The sequence below is a fragment of the Lonchura striata genome, chromosome 3, assembly GCF_050655825.1.
Source record: "Lonchura striata isolate lonStrDom1 chromosome 3, ASM5065582v1, whole genome shotgun sequence".
Taxonomy (NCBI): Eukaryota; Metazoa; Chordata; class Aves; order Passeriformes; family Estrildidae; genus Lonchura; species Lonchura striata.
Window position 1 is genome coordinate 61,359,812 of NC_140705.1, and position 23,988 is coordinate 61,383,799.

The 23,988-nt window shown below is 42.0% G+C and overlaps 1 protein-coding gene across 28 annotated transcripts in view; it reads left to right on the forward strand.

The window, feature by feature from the left end:
* HIVEP2 (HIVEP zinc finger 2) overlaps window positions 1-23,988 on the forward strand; it is a 136,304-nt gene that overhangs the window by 36,587 nt on the left and 75,729 nt on the right. For 6 of the 28 annotated variants that reach the window (XM_085576643.1, XM_085576645.1, XM_085576658.1 and 3 more), the window contains exon 3: window positions 1,649-1,713. The exons of 20 other annotated variants lie outside the window; for them this stretch is intronic. The gene's annotated coding sequence lies outside the window, so the exon portion shown is untranslated. Of the gene's footprint in view, window positions 1-1,648; window positions 14,977-23,988 lie in introns of all 28 variants that reach the window. 2 more of the 28 variants (XM_085576654.1, XM_085576642.1) reach the window with 1 other exon arrangement.

Consider the following 23,988-nt stretch of genomic DNA (forward strand, 5'->3'; position numbering starts at 1 on the left):
TATTAAAGAGGGAAAGACCATAGTCTTGTGGCCCTTCTATAATGTGCTCAGCGTGTGAGCTATTGAGTTCATGAAGACGAGAATAGCTATGTCAAATGTGCTTCATTTGCATGTGGCAAGATAGAAAAAGCCAACTCTGTGTGAAGACGGGCAGGCAAGAAAGACATTGAATGCCTTAAATACTAAGGGAGTTAATGCTATGCAGTGATTTTGCTTCTGTTATAGGAAGTGTAAGAACAGTATGCTTCCAAAGCATAAATACGGCATAAGTACATCGCCATCCAAACTGCAAAGGTTTCAGTTCCATGGCAACACGGAGGGCCCAACTGTGCTGAAGGTGGATGTATTAATGCATTCAGAGTGACGGGTTGGGACTGAGCTGGGCAAAAATAAAATGCACCTAAATTTTTCCCATTAACTTATTTATATATAAATAAAAGCCTTTGTTCTTAGAAAATCAAAGTGACACGAATATACCTGCTCCCCCCCCGCCCCAATTCTCTGTGATTCTTCTTTACATACATTTTTCTCAGGCAAAAAGCAAATGAAGAAGCTGGGTTTATTCAGGGTTTTTTATAAGCCTTTAAGTGCAGCAGCACTTGAATGTTGCAAGAAAATTATATTAATCCCTGAGATGGTTGTATATCCCTAGAGAGAAAGACTTGGGATGGGGGCGGAGGGACATATTGTTTCCAAGATGTACTGCTTTACAGAGCAGAGTGAAGCAGTGGGTGGTTGGTTGGTTTTTGTTTGTTTGGTGGGTTTTTTTATTATTGTTATTATTTTCCTTGATCCTTTTGATCTGCCCTCTTTCTGCCTTTCTCGACATCTACTTCCAGTTTCCCCTACCTCCGCTGGCTAAGAAGCAGGAAACAAGACTTAGCTCTGTTTCCTGACATCCAAAGAAATATAAAAGTACAAAGAAATGGTGTATTTTGTTTTCCCGGCTGACTTGGATTCACAGACCTGCACTAGAAAGGCACCTGCTCCCAGAGAGGGTCAGGAGTCAGCCTCTAGAAGAACTGGGCAATTGTCCAGGGGCTAGCTGAGAGCTGATCATTACGTGAATTTTGTTTGATCTGCTTGGTTGACTGCAGGAATGTAGGATGGGTGATTGTGATAAATAGATTTTGCTCAGGGTGAAGAACTACCTCAGGCTGATCCTGCCAGCTGTGCTGATGGGTGGATGAATTGTAGATTTGCAGGGTTTAAAGTCAGACTGGGCAGTAGGAGAACCTCCAGATGTTGATATTTGTGAGGCTAACAGCAGTGCTAATCTGGTATGGTACAGCTGACAGAAGTGGCAAGTTAAACTGGATTTACAGCTGCTCTGTATTGCTAAAACAGGCAAGGCAGCCCGAACATACAAGTGCATCTAGCCTAGAAATTTCAGCAAGGTTTCCTGTCTAACTGGGGGATGAATATGGCTCTGCAGCTGGAAGTTGCTGTGCAAGAAGAAAGCAGTTGACCAACTTCCAACTGTGGTTATACTGTGCAAGGGGAGAGGAGAAATAAAATTAACCTCTCTTTTAATCTGTATTCTTTTCTTCCTTTTTTTGTAAATTTGGTTTGGGGTTTTTGTTTATTTGTTGTTAAATACCAGTAGGAATACATTTTTTCTTAAAAACAAGTCTTGCTTCCATTGCAGTGGGAACCCTGAGTATGAGATTCTGCTTGGAGGAAATTTCACCCTCTTCAGGAGACCAGTGCTAGGTGGGTAAATCTTTTCTAAGGGAATAAATAGCACTGAAGTGATCCTGTCTCAGCATTCCACAAAGGGGTGGATTTCACCCTCCAGGCAGTAGAGCTGCAAAGTAAGAAGGTATCATTTTAAAATGTTCTCTTTCTTAGGGAGAGTAACACGGGTAAGACCAGGTCCCTTGCTAATGCTGCACTTGACATCCTCACAATTTTGCTGTTATTGTTGTGGCTTCTGTTTCTGCACAGCCCCCCAACACAAGGAGCAAATGTAGCTCATTAAATACTGGCATATGCTCCCCAAATTATGTCGCACCTTCATTTTCTTGAGTTTTGACAAAAGAACTGTGTATGCAACCCTAAAATGAAGAGGAGGAATAACTCCAGCCAACAATATAGCAAGTGAGACAAAGGATTCCTTTGTGGGTGTCCCTACCTGATATAACCCTGCAAACAGCCCAGCTGCTATTTGGCAGCACCTTGCCAGGGGAGTGCCTCAGTCAGCTTGGCAGGAAGGATGAGGAGAAAGCACCAAGAGGAACATCCAAGAAAGAAGAAAAGGAGGGGAGAAATCAAGGATGGGAAGAGTAAGGAAACAGAGCAAAGGCAGAAGGATGATCAGAGGAAAAACGGGGCTGGGAAGAGCACAGGAAAGAAAGAGATCCACCTCTGGTGCCTAGAGGGAGAAGCTGGGTTTCAGATGTAATGTAGACAAAACCAAACCAAACAAAAAGCAGAGCAAGAAAATGAAAATACACAGAGTGGGATAAGAATTCAGATTGGCATGAAGAGGAGAAAATACATAAAACACATAAAATACATGGATGAGTTTCATACCATGGTCCAGCCTATTTTAAATAGTAGTTGCTAAGTTTGTAGCACCAAGAGCTTGTGACCTTCTTCTTATTGAAGTTTTGGGGGCTGGTGAGGAGCAGTAGGGCCATACTGGGAGGCTGCTGCAGGCACCAGAAAGGATGGTTTGAGACAGATCTTTTATGTACATCATTTCTGGAAGCCTAAAGCCAGTATGAATGTTCCCAAGGAAAATTGCTCATCCTGTATCTGAAGACTTACAGTCATAAAAATGTGCCTGCTTCTCTCAGAAGGTGTCTGAGGAAGGGCTGTTGCCATGCAGGCAGGGGTAAGGGCTCCCTCTGGATCCCTCTTCCAGTTGTTCAAGCTATCTAGGCTACCAGAAGTAAAGAGCTGAATGGAAATTTTATTTCTGGCTGTGGAAAAGAAGCTTCTGAATGAATTCTGCATCAAATAATGAATGTCTTTTTTCCTCCTCCTCTCCACCTACCTTGTTCCTAAACATTAACATTTCATGTCAGTTGAGCTAAGTTCGGTGTCAGACTCAGAGGATCCTTCTGAAAAACACACCCCTGTTTTGTGGCAAGCCAGAGAAGATGAGAGGCTTGTGGTGTTTTTCCTTCTCAAGCTTTGCTCTGCTGGGAAAAACAGCTAAGGCTGTATGAAACTGTCTTCTTCCCACTCTCCTAAACTTCACTCCTAAAAATGCTGCTCTCTCAACAGCTTTGCTACTTCTCTGAAGGAGGCATGGCTTGGCCCACTTAGAGCCATTGCTTGCCAGGGGATGTTTTCTGAGATTGTGGTGACTTCCATCTTGATACAAGGCTGAAGAAGATTGCTGTGGGACAACTCATTGACATCACTAGCTGTGTCATTGGAAAATGATTACTTAAGCGCAAAAGGGAAGAAAGAGATCAGAAATTATGAGATTTAAACCCTATCCAAAGCTCCAAACCTCCAAATAATTTCTGCCATTTCTGCTTCTGCTTTTCTAAAGACTTAAGTGGTGTTTGCTTCATATTTTTAAGCTTTTCTTGAGAACCACCAAGGTGAGAAACATCCTCTCTCTGAAACAGTTTGTTTTGTGGGCAGTGGTACCAGTGTGTGCCAGGCTGAGGCTCAACCCTGGCTGACCACCACAGTGGCCATGCAACTTCCAAAGGCTGAGCTGGGGCATCAGTCTAGATTTCCTCCTCAGAGCCAGCTACCAATTTTCTCCAGACTTTTTGGAATGTCATTACTGAAATGCAAGAAGATAACAAATGTCTGCAAAGGTGGAGAAATGTTCATTCAAAACAGTGGGTTTGTTGTACAGGAAGAGGAATGGTTCTCTGGGCACTTGTCTCTGAGATACTCTGCAGTATGTGGTAGTATTTCATGGTAAAAACATGGGGACAGGAGAGACCTAGAGACCTTAATAATTTTTCCTGTTACAGAGAAAGCAAGTGGTAAAAGGCACAAGAAGGAGATGTTGGTGAAAACAGTCCTTTTGACAGTGAGCACTGCCTTGCTGCTTTTGGCAGAGTGAGAAGGGATGTTCCTGTATCTCACTGTAGTGATGCAGAGATATGCTGATACTTGCTTATTTTAATCAGGGCTGAAAAGAAGAGACAAAAAAATTTCATGTGGCTTTGGAGTGCTTTAATCCTCCTGAAATCAAAGTTGGTGTGATGTGGAAATTATGATGGCTGATGTTAGTGTAACCCCAAATCTCTCAGGTTGTACCTGACTTAACTTCTCAGTTAGAGGAACACATCCTTCCCACTGATGCCATGTGAACAGGACAAACGTTTCTGCACATCAGGAGTAGTTTTTTTCCCCCCTCTCTCACCTTGGTGTCCAGTCTAGCAATTAGGAATCAAATTTAACCCTCAGTGTTTGTTTCAGGCCCTCTGAGTCTTTAATTCTTTGCCAGCAGCAAAACAATTATTTTTGATAGGCATGCTAGTTGTTTTTTAATTTGTTTATAATCAGTTTTCTAGGAGGTTGCTTTGATGTGGGAGGAACTGAATTCTTTGGGTGCAAATATTTACTCTTGGCTCTCTTAGTCATTAAGAGATCTTTTCCACATTAAGGTGCCTTTACTTTTAAGGCCAAATGTCAAGCATCTGCTTGATACCAGAAACATGAAATAGTGGCTGCCTAAAGAAGAACCATTTGCTGAGCTGCAGTATGTGAGGGCAGGAGGGACCAAGACCAGCCCAAGCCTTTTCCAGCTTCCTGGGGAGAGGCCAAGCAACCTCTGGGCCCCTCTGGCTGCCCATACCAGCCCCAGGACCTGAGACCCCACAGGTGCTGGTTTCAGCTATTGACCTACATCCCTGCTGAAGTGGCTTCATGCTAAAATATGTCACTGTTCTTTCCCAAAAAGAGCATGTCTCTTTTTTCTTGGGCTTTTTTCTTTTAAATAAATTCCCTTGCCACCTTTTTGTATTTTCCAACTGCAGCTCTTTTAAGGCTCCCTGCCTCTGCATTTTTTGCCTTTGTATAGGTTATTTTTGGAAACTGGGGAACCAGGAGGAGGGAGGAAATTTAGGGGAGTTAACTGCGGTAGAAGAAGAAAGCTCTTTCCCTTGGTGTGCTCTTTCTTCCCTGTCCATTCTTCTCATGACCTCTGTGGTCTGACCCCTGTTGCTTTGCTCATTCCAGGGCAAGCTGTAGCTGACCCTCTTTGTGCCCAGAGAGCAGCTCCTTCCCACGCGGTTCTGCTTTGCAAAGCTGTGCTTGCTTCTTCTTCCCTGCAGTGGCTGCTGCTTCTCTGCTGCTTTTCTGGGTCAGCCAGTTGGCCAAAAAGTGGGTAGGTGGTCGAACAGAATTTTGGGAGCTGTGAAATGCTGGAGGCCCTTGGGAAGTTATGTGCCTTCTAGGGTAAAGTGTATGCAGAGAAGAATGTGTTCCCTTCATTCTTTCCTCAGGGGAGCAGCCCCATCAAGGTGGTTGGCTTTTTCTTGAAATGCTAATCAGTTTTTTATATTAGAAATGTCACATGCTGATTGCCAAAATTTGCAAGAAAAAAAAACAAATTCTTTGAAAGACTGGGGAATAGCAACTGAAACCTGACCTAGCAGAAAGACCGGGAGGTTACGTTTTGGATCTGGTGCATGGGGCAGGCAGTGGTGAGCACAGACCCCCCCCAGAGTGCCTAAACTCTTCTGAACAGGAACAATAAATTCACCACAAAAATGTACGAAGAAATTTTCTGTGAAGGAGCAACCAAGGACTCTTTTTCCTGTCTAGGTTTTCTAAAATTACTAATGCATAGAAAGTCATTGACCGTACTGTAAGTCAGGCTGCCCTTTTGCTGAGACAGTATCTGGATAATTGAGATGCTTGTGATTACCCAGGAAAACTTGCTGATGTTTACACTGCTGTCAGGTATTGAAGTTACACCATAATATTTATTGTGGTATCTTGCAATAGATTTTAAAATAGATTGACATCACAGCACAAAGTGGGAATTTTCCTAATTTTTTCTGTGGTTATGAAAATGCCTAAATAGCAGTGTAGCACAGTAAATGTTAAACATTAAAAGCAGGGTTTATGTATACTGATAAGAGGACATTGGTAGAGAAGGAAGTAACTTGAATTTGATAGGAGTATGGTAGAAATCAAAGCAGGGGATGGTGATAGACTCAGAACATTAACATGTTTGGATTTGGGTCAGCATCATACCAAGAGTTGGTATTGAGAAAGACTTTGACCCTAAATTAATAAATTTTTTAAAAGATGATTCTGTGTGAGAAGCTGCACAACTGATGCAAAAAGCCAGCAAATGTGAAGAGAATGAAATAAAAAGAACATGAAGTACTTAAAATGCATGGAAATGGAGGCAATTTTACTATCATGCTATTGCAGAGATCAATTAAACAGTGCAGAATGGTTAGGCAAAATGTTTGCTGTAGGGAAGTAGCCGTTTTCCGTAGATTTTAGGAACAAGTACTGGCATGCTGCCGACAGTGATTTATTTTCACCCAGCCCTTGTGCTTGTGTCTGGCACTCAATGAAATCTTCCAGGGTAAATTATTTATTTAATTAGGAATGGCCACAGTTGCGCTGAGAAACTGGCAGCAGCACATCAGCAGGAAGTCTGTTAGAGATTGCATCTAGTTTCTTACAGATAGGCTGCTTATATATGCTTTAATTAATTAATATAATAAATAATTGTATGTTGGCATTTTGGTTAATTAGCAACAGTTCCCAGTCTGTCTGCAGTGAGTGTACTGCTATGCATTGTAGAAGTCTAATTTCTTGATTAAATAACCCAGAGGCTTGTGTAACAGGCTAAGACATCAGATTGTTGCTAACTGAACTTTTGAACTTTTCATAGGAAAAGGAGATGACAGTAAGAGGAGTCATATTAATCAGTCCATAAACTGGAGCAGCCCAAAAACTTTCATTTCAGTAGGCATTCCCATAAGAGCAAGGAGAGCGCTATCTCCCCTCTTCTTATGCCAAGTTGGCAAGACAATGCTTTTTTCATAGTTTAACATATTCCAGAGATAAGAGATAATAGCTGGTGGTTTGAGAGAGTCCAGGAAGAGAGGAATTGGGTATAACTAACAAGTGAAACTGTCTTTTGAGGAGAATCCCTGAAAAGTCTTTGTGAGATGTCATAGTTTTGTTTTTGTTTTTGGTTGGTTTTTGTTTGGATTTTTTTTTTTTTGGTGTTGTTTAAAAAATATAAAAGATTAAGAAATGTGATTTGGTAATTGTACTTTTTTTAATAAATTGAATTTTTAAGAATGCTTTATGGGTTTGATCCTTGCGTTCTTTCCTTGATTGTTGAGCAATATGAAAAAACCTCTCAAGAGGGAAAGAAACTACCTGTTTTAGAGGAAACTACTAATGGATTTAATCTGTGCAGTTTGCCAGAAAGGGAAAAAATGGAGAAAGGTTTTGAAAAATATCCCAAATGGGCATTTCTGAAGCATCAGGCATACTTGGGCTTCAATGAGCCTAGTAAACAAATCAGCGCAGAGCTAAATACACCTTCTGGGGTGATCTCCCATCTTGGCAGGTACTGGTGGCAGCGACCAGCTAAGCTGGGTCTCTCTCCTTTGCATAGCATGGTTTGGACATTCTCCTTTCTTCTCCCTGCAGTTCTTTCAAGGCCCTGCTGGCTCTCTGATGGTCCCTGCTGAAGTTGTCTGCTTCAATGTCTGAAGTGCCTCCCAACTTTGAGAAGTCAGCTTTTCTTTTCCTTGGCCTAGATTCTCCAGTGTTTTCAAAGCTGGAAGCCAGTGGGCAGGTGGTTGGAGATTAAGGAAAGGTTTCCCACTGTCCTGGCTGTGGTTTCGTGACCCTGAGGGGCTGCTCCTTCTGCCTGCCCTCTGCAGCCCACCCTGGGTTGATTTGGACAGCTGAGCAGGTAGTGAGCTGTTGGATAGCCAGAGATTTCTGGTGGGTGAGCACCTTGGATTGGCTCCCTATGGGCACAGGCAAACTAGAGCTGGCAGGAGCAAATAGCTGGCATTGAGAGGAAGAAGCAAAGTGGCATCCTCCCCTCTTGGGTGGCAGCTTACTACTGCACTGACCTCACTGAAGCATGAAACTTCATCCTCAAGGGCAGGTCAGATTGTGTGCATGTGAGGTCGTTAACACTTAAATACGATCTTGGGTTATCACAGTGCTCAGGGATGGAGAAAGTGAAGACAGGGGTGTTTCCTATGCTGCCCTTTCCCAGTCCCCAGTTTTGGTGACCCCTAGTCACTCTCTCTGTATTTCCCTTTCCAGATGGGGTTCAAAGTGGGTATACATTCTAAATTAATTTTTTATTGGCAGTACCTGTGGATGAAGATTGTTTTTACTGATTTGCAATCAAACATGAAAGTGAAAAAGATGTCATTTCAGAATAGGCTCTTTGCAGTCATTGTTTCTGTTTTTGCTTTACAGTATTTCTGTCGTACTCCTAGTGTTGTGCACTGGAATTACATAGTCACAGAATGGTTTGAATTGAAAGGGATCTTTAAAGATTATTGAATCCCAACCCCCCTGCCATGGGCAGAGGCACATTCCGCTAAACCAGATTGCCCAGACACAGCACAGACACCCATCCAATCTGGCCTTGAACACTTCCAGGGCATCCACATCTGGGAAACCTATTCCTGTGCTTCACCATCCTCACAATAAAGATTTTTTTCTCTATGTCTAAGCTAAACCTACCCTCTTTCAGTCCAAAACTGTTACCCCTTGTCCTATCACCTCACACCCTGGTAAGAAGTCCCTCTCTTATAGGTCCGCTGTAGGTACTGGAAGGTTGCTGTAGGGTCTCCCCAGAGCTTGCTTTCTTCTTCAGGCTGAATATCCCCAAGTTTCATAGCCTGGCTTCATAGGAGACGTGCTTCAGCTTTCTAATCATTGTGGCCCTTTCTGGATCCTCTCCAACAGGTCTGGATTTGACTTGTCATTGTCACCAGATCTGCATATGTTATCTAGGTGGGGTCTCACAGGAGCCCAGTAAAGGGACAGAATTAAGTCCTTTGACCTGCTGGTCACACTGCTTTTGATGCAGCTCAGGATGCAGTTGCCTTTTTGTGCTCCAGGTGCACATTGCTGGGTCATATCTAATTTTTCCACTAACAGTGTAGTGGGTTTGTGTAGCAAGGTTTTGGTACCAGGGAACTACTACTACTACTTGTGGCTTCTGTGAGAAGCTACCAGAAGCTTCTCCTGTGTTTAATGAAGCCAATGTCAGCTGGCTCCAAGATGGACGTGCCCCTGGCCAAGACTGGGACCATCAGCAACAGAGGTGACACCTCTGGAATAACAGATTTAAGAAGGAAAAAAAAAAGTTGCTGCACAACAGCAATTGCATCCAGAGAAGAGCAGGGTGAGAACACGTGAGAGCAACAACTCTGCAGACACCAAGGCCTGTGAAGGGAGGGGCAGGAGGTGCTTTAGGCACCAGAGCAGATTCCTCTGCAGCCTGGGGTGCAGACCATGGTAAGGCAGCTGTGTCCCTGCAGCCTACAGAGGATCAGACACCCACCTGCAGCTCGTAGAGGACCCCACACTGGAGCATTGGGGTGCCTGAAGGAGGCTGTGACCCCCTGAGGAGGAAGGAGTGGCAGTGAACACAACATTTTCCACTCCTCTGCGCTACTAGCAGAGAGGAGGTAGAGGAAGTCTGGAGTGAAGTTAAGCTTGGCAAGAAGGGAAGGGTGAGGGGAAATTTAGGTTTGGTTTTATTTCTCATTATTCTACTCTGCATTTTTTTGGCAAGACATTAAACTTCTTTGCCCACATCAAGTCTGTTTTGTCTGTAATGGTAAGTGGTGAGTGATCTCATCCTCATCTCTTTTGTTGTGTTTGTTTTCCCCTGTCCATTTGAGGAAGGGAGTAACAGAGCAGCTGTGGTGGGCAGCTCCTGTCCTTTCAAGTCAACCCACCACACAGTACCTCCAAGCCCTCAAGAGGGTTGCTCTCAAACCATTCACTCCCTGTCTGTCCCGATACTAGGGTTGCCCCAAACTGTGTGCAGGTCCTTGGCCATGTTGAATTTAATGAGTTTCACAGTGGCCCACTTCTCAAGCCTGTTAAGGTCCCTAGAGATGGCATCCCTTCCACCAAGACTGTCAATTGCACCGCTGAGCTTGGTGTCCCCTGCCAACTTGCTAAGGGTGTACTCAATTCCACTATATCATTAGTTGTGACATTGAACAGAAGTAGTCCCGGTAAGGTTCCACAAGGAACGCTACTTGATGCAGATCCATTTGGACATTGAGAAGATGGCTGCAACTCTCTGGCTATGGCCACCCAGCCAGTTCCCTTTGTATTGAATGGTCCAGCCATCAAATCCTTATCTCCCCAATGTAGAGAGACAGAGATGTTGTGTGAGACTGTATCATGGACCTTAAAGAAGGCAAGATAATGACATCAGTTTCTCCTTCCTTATCCACCAGTGTAGTAACTATAGAATAATATATAGAATAAATCTGTCATGTTTTGATGATTAATGTTATTTGATCCCTTCAAGTCAAGTGGCATACATATGATGTGAACAAACCACTGAGAGTACTATTGTTTTTTATCAATATATTGTAGAAATACTTTAAAGGAATTTTGGTAAAGAATAGATCTTAAAGTATTTTTAGTTATTATCTTGGAATAGGGTTGTACACAGACAAGGCTATTGCTACCAAATGCTAGTTTCTTATTTCAAGAAAACTCAGTTTCAGGTGCCCAGGCAATAGCTTTCTTTAGTTTTATGGTTTGGTTTACTTTAGAACTTTGATATAAACTCTGTAATTTACTGTTAACTATGCTACCTACCACCATCATCCTTTGTTACCATCTTAGATTTCTTCAGGGATACTTGAATGCAAAGAGAGGTATCAGAGTCCTACTTCCAAATAAAGAAAAATCAATATGTAATCTCAGACGCCTGTGCTTCTACAATATTTTAATTTTTTTTATTTATAATCAATATTACCTGTTTTACCAATGCTAGCAGTGAGAGAAAGGCACTGATGGGCAGACAGACTGAGAATAGCATGAACTATATTTATGTTTCTGACATCAGTGTCCTGGTTTATCTAATGTTGTGTGATATGGCGACTAAATGCACCATACTATCCCATCCTCACTGAGCCAATATTTTCTAATATTGCCCCTTGTTTAAAAAATCATAGAAATTTCAAATAAAAATTTGCTAATGTGAGGTGTTCTCTTCCTGTCTGTTTGGAAATCTCAGTCTCTTTTCATAAACAATATTCCTACATTACATTAATGTTTATTCAAAACTGGATGCTCCTGGGCCAGTAAGGGATAATTCATCAGCTTCCTACTTCAAACACAGCATTTTTAAAACTTTCATGAAGTTTTGTGATAACAGGGCATCTCTACACTCTTTAAGACTTACTTAAATGGGTATACTTAGTTACCACTGTAACCATGATTCCTGTTCTGTCCTTCACCTGTTTTCATTATATTTTCTCTGTATTGAAATGCAACATGGTTTTTTTTACTGTAAAAAGCAAAAGCTGCTCCTGCCAGATCCTAATTTTTCTACCATATCTCCTTTTATCCTGGAGACACAACCTCCACTGCCCATCTGTAACATTACCACATCTGTGCCTATTCTCTTGAAGGGTTTTCTGGGTTCTTTTATGTTTCAAGAAATCAGTCTTTTGAAAAGTCTGTTGCCTTCCAGAAAAGAAGTTGGCACAAACCAGCCTTGTTCTAGGTCTCCTACGTGAGAACTGGCAGAACCAACAGCTGGTTGAAAAAAAAAATTCTAAACAAAAAAAACCAACAGAAAAACCCCAAGCAAGCCAAAAAATGAAATGTGCCAAAAATTTCACTTTTCAAATGGTGTAAAATGCATCTTTTATGTGAACAAAGGGTTTTGACTGTTCCATGTTCAAATAAGCCCTTCATCTTTTAATTGATGTAGAGATTTGGATTACAACCACTTAATGAGTATTGACTGAGTCTGTAGCATCCTTTCCCTAGAGATGTATATGAAAGGAGCATTAGCTGGAATGTTGTAGTAAGGTGCTAGAGAAATGGAGCCCTAGGACCCTTCCAAAATGCCTAGCCATTGTGATTAACCCATTCTGTCTTCCAACAGGCAGATGGCACATGGGAAGTTAGCTTTATAAAGATAGCTGGAAATTGCAGGATCAGCCTGATGTTTCCCACACATTTAAGCAGTTTCTGCTTTACAATTGCTGTTCAAACACAGAAATACACAGTATGTGCTGCAAAATCCTTTTTCCCAATCAAGGTTCAAATGGACCTTTTGAGGATTATGAAGGCAATCCTAGAAGTTAGTCTGTGTCACAGTATTTATTTTGAGCTTCAAATCCTGATCTCCCTTCTATGTTTAATGTGATTAATGGTTAATAGGGCCATCCAGAGTTCTCCACAGAGGTTTATGCCTTTAATTAAATGCACAGAGACAGCCAGCTCCAGCCAACCTCTGCCCCTTTTAGCTGGACAAGGAGGAAGAGAACAGAACTTTAACCCTGCTTTCCACACAGACTCCTGTTCTCTTGCATCCTTTGGGCAGCCAGTGGCTGCTGGTGGGGCTTAGAGCAGATGCACTCACTCAAAGGTGCCAAAGAGCTGTTCTGGCAGCTGCCAGGCAGCTGCCTGCCACCTCAGGCTCAGCATTTCTTGAGACAGCCCTTCCTCAGCAAGGGTTTTCCTCCAGCCAGGAGAGATCTCTTTGGGATTTGGACACTTTTGTTGACATCACCTGTCACACTAGAGATGGTGTTCAAAGTGTGTTAGCATCCCTGCCTGGTTGGCTTTCCCAGCTTTGGAGATGTGCTCCAGCTGCGTCCCTGCTGGACAGGGACATGCAGCTATAAGGTGATGAGGCCCTGTACCTCAGTGGTACCTCAGCCTCCAGGAGAGGGGCTGGAGGAAGAGGGGATGGGAACAGGGAAGGTGGAATGGGGCGTCTGTCCCTTTGACAGACATCAGAGTGAAAGGAGAGGAAAGCTCTCCCTGCTCGCCGAGTCTTGTGTGATGGCAAAAGGGAGGTCCTGGGCTCTGAGCTGTGAAATGGATTCATCACCTACTAACTTCAGAATGTGGCAGGACATAATGAAAGGCTTACAAGCTTTTTGAAGGCTTCTGATGGAGGGCAATTGCACTACTTCTGAATGGGTGAAGGGCTTCCTGTGTTTCATACAAAATTGCAGGTTGTATTTTCCCATGGAATGTCCAGACTTGCTACAAAGTATATTTAGGTGCTTCACCGGTTCTTGATAAGGTGGTATTGAACGCAGTTATATCTCTCCTGTTTTTCACAGCATTTATGATATTTAAAGAGCTCCTACAGTTGAGAGCACTAAGGGATTTGAGTGTTTTGATTCCTATATCTTCTGTAGGAAGTGGCTCATTTTATTCCAGGGCACTGCATTTTGGGGGTACCAGTGAAAGACCCAGGAATGTCAAGAGAAAAGAGAAACTGCTGCTCAGTGTCTGCATGAAATTGGTGAGGAAAATCAGCTAGAGGGCACCAATATTTCTTCTTTGGGCTGTTAAATTAGGCCATGTGGACTAGCAGGATATGGATGCATAAGAGAAACATGAGGACTTTATGAAACAGTTGTGCTAAAAATGATTTTTGGTGTTACTTTTAATAATGTTATCACAGATGAAGAAAGTGAGGTAGAAGTTCATAACCTGAGACAATTCCTTCTCCTGCTTTGCAGGGTAAACACTATAAGCCCTTGAGTATTTGTTTGTCTAGGTAATGCTTTCCAAAAGTATGTCAATGAAATAGGCATCAGAGCCATAAAATATTTTCCTATATTTAGATTCTAAATGTGCAATAAAAAGTCAGTAAATTTTAGACTCCTGAGCACCAGAATTGCTTTCAAAAAGGGGGGTTGGATGTTAGAATAAAATATTATTTTATTAAAGATTTTAATATTGCCGTAAATGCACAGTCAGTGTTTCATGATCAGCAGTGTTAGTAGGCTCAGCTATAGCCTACTAAGTTTTTTTGCTGTCTGAGCATGAGAAGGATCCCGAAACTGTTGAAGGGGGCAGGAATATTGTAGGATTATCAGTTGATTGGTTAATTTAGAGGATTATGTTTTTAATGCCAAAAAATCCAGCTGCACAGAATTGCAGAATAATTTAGGCTCAAAGGGATTTCTGGGGATCCTCTTTCTAGCCCCTGCTCAAAGCGGGTGCACTGTACTTGGTTTTGCATGTTGCAATAACTTACCTTTAAATGGTTTTGATTTGTGCAAGAAAGCTTAACTATTTCTGTGTTTTTCTTTTTGTGCAGTACAGAGCCAAATACTAAAGAAGGATAAAAATTAAGGCAAAAGTTGATCCAGATAGCATTTAAGCAGCACCAAAATATCCCATACCGTTTTGCATATATTGTTTTGGTTTTTTATCATAAAGAAACATTGCTCTAGGCTGGCATGAGGGGCTTAGTTGAAACATTTGTGAATTAATTTTAAATTGTTCTTTTCATTGCTGGCTAATATCCAGGAGGAATTGGTAAATATTGAGAGCAAAGGCTATACAGGATTTTTTAGCCAGTGGTTCTGTTTAGACTTAGTCACTATAACGCGGTGTTAAAATTTACAAAACAGCTTGTAATTGCAGTAGCTTATTTAAACCAGCTATTTGTGGTTATGTCTGCTGAGGAAACTTAAACTTCAATGTTCCCCAGCCATCTAATAGCAGCAAATTGACTGCGGGTCTCTTGAAGGAATATCTAAATGTAGGCTGTTGAATAATCCCTTTGGGGGCCCTGTAACTATTTTTGTGCCTGGATATGCGTCATCAGTGGGTATTTTCTCTGGTGACTAGCTTACATCAGTAGGTCTCCTACCATACGCTCTATCAGCGAGTGACTTATGATTGATGGGAGTCACGGCTGCTGTTTAGCTTTTATCTGTGACCTCAAATAATGGACAACAGGAATTTCCAGGCTGTTAAATTCCTTGAATGACTGAAGGCACGGGATGGCTCTGCTGATAAACGCAGGTAGTACCCAGATCCTGGGTGTTCAGCGGGGGCTGGGGCGGGGAGGAAGGAGAGGGGGGTTCCTCGGCGGCGAGGCGGTGAATCCGGCGCCGCCGCGGAGCCGCGAGTTGCGCGTCCCCGGGGGCCGGGAAGCGGCCGCGCCGGAGGAGCGCCGGGCGGCCGCGATGCTCCCGCTCTCCCGGCTCTCCAGCCATCCGTGCCCGCCGGTGGCACTGGCGGTGCCATGTGTTCAGCCGGCTGATCTTTATGGCCAGCTTTCCCGTTCGTTTGAAACCAGGAAGACGCGCAGTTTGCAGCTCTGTGGAGGGAAACACTGTGGAATTTTCAGCTGCAGTCTGGTTGGTTTTTAACCCTTTTTGTAACCATCATCAGCGAGTGGATTTATTGGCATGCTTCACCCAGGTGCTGCCTGGGCTAAAGCTGAAGGTGCAAGTAGGCTGCGTGGTCTCAAGGTTCAGTTGCACCTGCCACAGTGACCCACTGAGCACGCAGTCGTAGCTCATTTCCTGGCGTTCGGTACTTCATTTTAAGGAATTAAGGACTACAGATACTGAGTTATCTCCTCTTTTTATGACCATTCTGCCTTTCTGTCTGACATGCGAAATGGTGCTGCAAGACAGCTACAAGATTTTCTGTGTTACCTGTGATGAATTTAGCAGCTTGAGTCAGCCCTACAGTGAGGCACTTTGTCATTTCTTCTTCTTTCCCTCCTGTTCTTCTTGTCTCAATCCCTTTGATAAAGCTATGATAGGAAACAAGAGATTGGTTGTCTGTGAACTTGTGCAAAGAAATCTCTCAAGCCTTTCTCCTGGTAACCAGGGAGTAAAAATGACAACTATAGATGCTCTCAGTGTGATTGAGGATTAAAAAAAAATCCTTAATGCTGTTTATCGTGCGACATTGTTTGGCTGAGGGAGGATAGCAGCTGGATCCAAATTCCTTCTCACCACTTCTTCCTGTTGGCAGGTGGCCTTCCGCAAAGGCTGGGCTAGCGAACTCTCATGCGGGTCTTACTTATTTGAGTGCCTGCTATTGTTTTTCATTCAGGTGACAGCGGATTGGGTTGTGTGCGAGATTTTGAGACTTGAAAAGTTTCAGAGGGAAAACAGGAGCTTTGTTTGAACTCGCCTGTGTGTTCCCTCCTCCGCATGTACTAGCCCAGAGGTCGTAGTTAATGAATGAAACCAGGCTTCCTGCAGAAGCCAGTTAACCCCTGTCTGTGCCTTTGTTGACACAGCGCTTACAGGTGTGCGCTGCCGTGGCATGCATGCCCTCGCTCTCAGCAGTACAGGCTGTGTGTACCTCTCTGCTCCCTTCAGACAGGTGCCTGGTCCAACACACGGACTGGTTCTGAAGTGAGTTTCCTCATCTGCTCTGGCTAGTTGAGTGCTGGTTAAGAATTGCATTCTGCAGAAGCAGTAGGAAGACAAGCGGCAATTAAAAAGAGGCTTGGAAAATCAAGACGGGGAGAGGAGGGAATGGAAAGGTCTTCATTGAACTGTGATTTAGAAGTATATACTCTTCTTTTATTTTTGGGTTTATATTTTTTCAGTCACTTCAGTAAGATTTTGGGATTCATGACAAACTGGTTATATAATTCAAAATCTGTAAAAGATTGAGCACAAAAATGTTTGATGAATCTTGAGTAATTTGCATTAAAAATCAGTGCATTTTCCTAGGGTGTGCTTTGCAAATATAAAGCTTGCTAACTGGTTGATGCTACTATATGTGTCATTTACCTCAGCTTTCTAGGAATCAAAATGCCTGGCTGCACAGTAATATCTTTTCACTAATATTGACCTCATTTGCCCCCATTGTTAAGGGGTATCATGTTTTACGGTAGTGATAGTATTTTGGGGTAGCTTTCATTTACAGTATTTGTGCAAAAGCTCAGCATTACCACCTTTCCAGAAAGACTCTTCAAACCTTCAGAACATTTCCAGAAAGGGTTGCTGTTTTCTAAGAAAAAGTGTTGGCGAGTTGCCTGCCGTTTCCTGATGCTTGGCACTGAGGCCAAGGCAGAGGGATGAAATCCAAACTGGCATGTGGCAGGGTGTGTAGGTACCTCCCTGTGTGCTGTGACAGAGATGTCGTGCTGGGGACAAACTTAATTTAGGTGCTGGCCCTGCAGTGAAGTCACGCCCCGTGGATGCCTGGGTCTGTATGCCTGTACCCTGTTGCCTTCACTAAGTGCAGGCACCAAGTTCTGCTGGCACAGCTTGAATTGAAGAATGATGACCACAGTAGCTAAAGCCTTGTTTTTCCAGAAGAGCCTTCATTTATTCAACATCTGACTTTAAAATCTTGAAAGTCGCCCTGCACCATGGCTAACCAGATAGTGATCTGTTTAGTTAAAATAATAGGTGTTGTAAGCAAGGGATACTGTACATTCACTGAAAGTCAGAGTATTCACTGCTGCATCTTGTAATATCTCCATCAGCAAACTCTCCTCCTCCAGCAAAGTGTGTTGGTGTTTCAGTGTGCAACTAGTTCCCAGTGGGCACAGGACTGTAATTACCATACCTGGAAGGCGAAAACGGAGACTAGATCTGACACAGGAATATTGGGGCTTCAGTCTGAAATCTGTTTTAAGATTAAATGCAATTCTATTCTCTTCCTCCTCTCCCACCTGTTAAATCTATGACTGTACACTCTGTACAGCTGATGTAGTGTTGGGTATTTGTTGAGGGTCATGAGTTGGTATTTAATAGTCTTGTATCATTTTTACACAAAGTATTCTCAGAGTTTAAAACCTCTGGAGTGTAAAGAGGTGCTCTAGAATAGAAAGAAGAGAAAAAAATTAGAAAGCTCACCTTGCCATGGCCCACTGTTTTAATGGCACTATTTTGTTTGAAGAGTGACTGTATGGAGCAGGCAGTGCTGTTCATTCATTAGTAAAACCATAAACACAAATAAATATACGTTATTAGTGTGAGCTGGCTATACTCTGTAAAAATACTCTGAAATACGAGGCAAAGTGTGATTTGACATTTTCAGGGGACATGGTATATTTTGTTTGTTTTCATTCAAAATCATCTCTTATAGTCATAAATACTTCATCTCTCAAAGTGATCTTTGTGTTTCTGTAAAGTCCAATTGAAATCAGTGAACTAATTCACAGATGCTTGGAAACTGCTGTTTTGGTCAGTTTTTGTGAGCAATAGCTTGTATAGTTTCATTGGTTTGTTTTGGGTTTTACTCCTTCAGATATCGTGGAATAAATAAAGGTTAGCCATCACTTCATTTAGGCATTACTTTTCTGTAGGGAAAAATACAGAGTTACTCCTAAACATTGCTCATATTTGTAGTGATAGCGTAACAAAAGTGAAGAGGAAGAAAAATAATGCAGTAAAATGATATAAGAAAAATGCAGTGTAAAGAAAAGAAAAGTTGGAACAGTGAAAAAAGTTATTTCATTTTTGTGAATATAATTTTTTTAAATCCACTTGGTCCAGTGAATAAAGAGCCTTCCATCTTTTTGGTATTACTATATACAGTAATGTACTGTATAGAGTAATGTGAGTGAATGGAGTCAGATACACTTCAGCTCTTCCTGAGTGTTCTGTGCTTGACAACCTTGGTCCTGAGACATTTAGTTATCAGCTCAGTCCTCCCTGCAAGTGGCCAGTGACTTTAATAAGATTGCTGGATATCCAGGACTAGGTTGTCAGTAACTTCATAGATTTATAAATGTTACCCTGGCATCAAACATTTAATTTGAATGAAATCCACCTGTTTGTTGGCACATGGGCAGAAGACAGAAGGAATATACTGCTGAAGGCTGTGTACTGCAGCAGACAGGAAGGTCCCTCCGTTATGTCAGTAGTTTGGCACCAACTCCTCTAAACTGTGGCAAAGTCTTTTCTTGGTCTCTTTTTCTGTTTCTACATGGAGCAGTAGTTTTTGTAGCAATTTTTGCTCTTGGAAGTATTTCTCTTTAGTGTCACAAAGTAAGCATTTTTCCTGCAGGACCTCAAACAGCTCAACAAGTGGTGAGCTGCCAGTGACTCAGCCCAGTGTCCCTGACCTTCTGCTTGCAGCCACCAGCACTCCCTACCAGCTGCCTGTTCTCACATGAAAAGACAGATATGAATCTTGAGACAAGAGTGGGTAATAGACAGGGTTATCCAGGATAAAGAGGTCCTGTACTACATAGAGACAGTGAGGGAAGAAGCTTCCTTCTAAGCCAAGTTACATTTTTTCTGAGTCACATCCTGGCCTTTTGCACATCCTGACTTGCAAACTTGCTGTAAAGGAGGCAAGAAAGAGATACCACACACTGACTTCCCCAGGAGCCTTCATGATATCAGGACACCTGATGGTACAGTGGCACTTAAAAAATGGCACTGTCATGAAGGATTTACATGATACTGCAATAGCTAATAACACAAGGGCAGTACAAGGTACTTATTCCAGATTGCTGAGGAGTTTGCCAAGTGTCTGTTGTTTCATGACATTTTTGTCCCTCTGCAGACAGGCCTTTAGCATTGAGGAGTTTTCCAAAAACTCAACCAGTCTTTCTCAAGCACAATTGCCAGTTGCTACCCTGCTAGTTAAAAATAGTAACAACTAAGTTAAAAATTAATTTCCTTACCATTTATTCATTTTGCTTTTATAAACTTGTTCCAACATCCTCAAGGATAGACTCTTCTTCTTGCACACTTATTTATCCTTTTGATTTGGGAAGTGAATGAATGTTTGAGGATTGCTCTGTGTGCTGCTTGGGACCATCTTTGTTCAGGGACAGAGGAGATACAAAGTCAGTCTCCTTTGTTTGGGAGGTAGGATAACAATCTGCGGTGTGAAAATCCTTTCTCTCCTTCAAGGAATTCTATTTCTTTATACAAAGGCTAGCCAGATATCCTAATCTGGAAGTCTGCAATTTGGGAATGAAAAAGGGGTTATTACAACTAAGAAACAGAAAACTCATTAAACTGTCTTTCACTAATATGTAGGGAAAAGTGATAGTAACCAAATTTTCTCGGTATAACCAAATAATGGAGCATCACATTGAATAAAGAAAATAGGAGCCTTTTGAGGCTACTTTGCTGCTAGCTCTCCATTCTCCATAAAGCTCAGAGCCATGCACTGATGAAATACAGCCTGTCTTTAGAAGCGAGGTAGTGATTTTCCACCCTCTTCACACTAGACCAGGAGCTCAGGTCTCATGCAAGCAGAAGCTTGCCACTGGTTACAGAGGGAGCAAGACTGCATATCACAAGGTCAGTTGCACTTTTTAGTTTAGCATTTTATATCCTGATTGCTATTAACTTAGATATCAGTGGTAAATCTGATACAGGGGCACCAGAGCCAAGATCACCTAGAAGGGAATGTCTCAAAGAGGTATGAAGTAGTAAAATGATGCAAATGAGCAAAAGGAGAATTAGTTTGACTACTAGGAAAAAAATCATTATGGTGAAAGCCTATTTTCTTGATGGAAACTAGAGGACCTGATTAGTTTGAGCAACTCAAAAGTGAACTGGACAAAATGCTGAAAAACATACTAATAGATTTTTCTTACGTAGCTACAATATGACCTAATAGACTTCGCTAATTTCCTTTTTGGTCTAATTTCTGAGATTCTAAGACCACTTTTTTAAAATGGCAGTTTTCTTGCCTATCTCACTGCAAACCTTTTTTCTGAAGTTTTTCATCAGTTTTACCACAGAGGGAGGCATTTGCAGTAATCCTGCATGGTGGTATTTTGAAGACTCCAAACATTTCTCATGGCCATATCTTGCCATTGCTCCATTGTAAAATTCTCAGAATACTTGATGGGAGTTTTGCATTAAATTGTAAGGTATTTATATCCAGCTGCTCTTTAGAGGCCCAAGTCATATCCATGCTCTATTCCCATGGTAGCCTTCTTCCAGTTCTTTAAAGATACAATTTGGTTTTACAGGAAATAATAGTCATGCTTACCACACTGTAACTAAAATATTCAGACACATGAATCTTTTTCTTGACTTCCTATAAAAATGTCATTTGTAGCTGTATTTTGTTTGTTCTGGTGTGACTGTAGTATAAACAAGAGTTTATTAAAACATTAGCTCTAAGTTACAGTTCTTTTTTGAGACTGCCAGGTCTTACAAAAAATATTACTGAAACTGCAGGGCAAAACCACATATTAACAGAAAAATGAACAATGAGTCTGTTTTCCTATGGATTTTTTTAAAAGTACAGCTTGTAGTAGAACTAAATGTACTATTTCCTCCACTTCAGTCAGGAAGCTCTCATAGGCTTTTGACAGTGCCGCCAAAAAATTAATGCTTCAGCTGTTTAACAGATATCAAAAGCCAGTTTGACAATTGTAATCTCTTCCAGGAATTCCCTTTTCCATTTTCCTTCCCTATAAAAACAGATAACAAGATGCTTATATAGTAGAAATGGAAAGTCAGAGCTATTTTACAAAGTGTCATGCATTTCTTCCAGCCTTAGGAGATGAGGCATGACATCTCCACAACAGGGTAGGAAATGCAGGCACTCGGTTGTGTAAGTAGCATTTGCTTCAAGGATTAGCTGCTTGCCAAGATAGCACAGATTTAAATGATTCCTAAGCCATTTCTGAGTTTTTATGTAACATGGCAGTGACAGGAGAACGGTGGAGATGTCTGGGTAGGGGCTCAAAGCAGCGACCAAGGAAAGACAAAACCAAAGGAAGCAGAGAAATATGCTGCATGTGCCAGCATCAGCTGACACGGCAGAACTGAAGGCAAGGGAAAGCAGCAACAGCCAGACTTCTCTTGAATTTCTGTCCTCACTTTTAACATGCACCAAGATGAGACAAACTGAAAGGAGATGCCGCTTGAACTTTTGTTCTGAAGCATCTCAAAAAGCCACTGAAACATAGACTCAAAGGTCAGAAGTGTTCCGTTTTCTGGAACAAATTCCCAGGACAGCTGTTAATACTACTCTGTCTTTTAAGGCTAATCTTTAATAGTATTCAGTGATACATATTAAGAAATATATAGTATTACGGTGGCTCTGGTGAGGAATGGTTTGTTCTTCTCTAACGACAGAAAGGAGATTCTGTGTTAGGAAGAGTGAAATAATTAAAGAGGTTGCCAATAAAAAAAGCCACTGTGTTTGCAAAGGGTGCCCTTGTGTTCAGCAAATGCCAATTAGAGAACTGTCACTTTATGTGTACCATGGGTTATTACTGCACAAACAGTTGTACAATTACGTACTGGGTCAGAAGAGCAAGTTACCTTCACCTCAAAGCCATTATTTTAAAGCAAACACAAATACCAGGTATACAAACATCAGGCGCTGTGGCAGTAAAGTAATGGCTCTTTGAAAATGCAGGCTAAAGAAAAGAGTCCATGTAACAAACCTTGGCATTGTGGAAGGTAATTTTTACTATGTCTACACTATGTAGATTAAAAATGTCATCTTTATATAATGGAGAAGCATCCACTTCCTTCCACCACTTGAAATACAATTTATATACGGTTGTTCTGATGTTTGGAAATAAAAAGAGATTATACAGAATATACATTTCTTTCAGTTACCTTCTTTGAAGCTGAAATATTTGTAGTCCATATGCCCTTGTAAATGAGTTTGTGCACTTCTTCTGTTATGCTACCAATGGTCTGATGTCACCATCATCTGATGCACTCTGCTCTCAGCTCTTGTGTGGCTGTGACTGACTTTAGTAAATGGAATAAAAAACAGTTCTGCAGGTGAGCTTGTGCGAGACATGTCCTTGGGTGTTTATTACTTGCACTTATTTGTAGGTGTTCTGCTTGGTATTTTATTTTGCATATTTTGCCTGAAGCTCCATTGGATTCAAATCTAAATAGGCAGAATGAGCTGGGGATGCTATGGCCATCCTGGGCACACACAGGATAGTTGTGCTGTATGTGGATTCATAAGTTTTGCTCTAAGGCTATCAAGTTTGCCTTCTTTTCTAATGTGGTTGCCATCTGTACTTGTTCTGGCTTCTCTCTGGGTCGTAAGAAAGAACACAGTTCAGTAGAGATTGTGTTACCATCAGTGGCCTGAACCTTTGTGCTCGCTTGACCTCATACCTCTAGGAAGCTCAGCTGGCAAACATAGCACAGACCTTTGTGGCAACACCCTCTGGGAGCGTAGGCAGCTGCTAAGGTTACCCTGCTTCCATATATGCCGAGGTATTTTCATTGACATGCTCTTTTCACGGGTTTAAAATCACTGTGGCTTTAAAGTACCAGCTTTCCCTAAAGCAGGAGCACTGCGCTCACCCGAGGACCTGCTCAAACCCAGCATCTGCTGGGGCAGGACGGGGTGGCAGAAGTTAAATGGAGAGCGTTAGTTTGAAAAATGTTATGAGGTCACCATCCTTTTAAATTGGTTTACACAGATGGCTGTCTGGTTTGTTGCTTTGTCCTTGCTTAATAGTAACTGTTTATGGAAAAACGAATTGCTTTGCAGAAGGAGGTCCAAAAGCTCATGCTGTTGTTTCCCTCACTGGAGATCTTCATGTTTTTATGGGCATACAAAGATTTGGCCTGAAATGGAGATTAATTAGGAAGCATAGTGAATAATTTACTGTTTGACTTATTGCTAAGCTCTGTAGTCACTGGGTTAGAAATGATTTCCCAAACTGCAGGAGATAAGAGGTTATTCCTGGTTTCACAATGTCCATATTGTTAGGGCTTTCTGCTGTGTGTACTCTGACATCAGCTGATACCTACGCAAGCCGGGTCCAGCTTCTCATCCAAACCACTTCCTGGGGTTTTCTCGGGTAATGGCAGTGATTCAGAAGACACCACAGTGCCTCAGAAAGCCATTTTTTACACATTGCACCCAGACTATGAGACCATGAAGAAACGAAGTTCTTAGGAAAGAGTTTTGTTCTTAGAAATCAAAAACATTTTTAGTTTGTTCTGCATTCAGATTTAGATGTACATTGCTTATCTTGTGTCCTACTGACCTGTTCACAGACTCACTTTCTGTTTTGTGGAAGATGTAGGAATGTGATGTACACATATGCATGAGGCAGAAGCCTGAGGCCAGTCTCCAGGCAGAGAT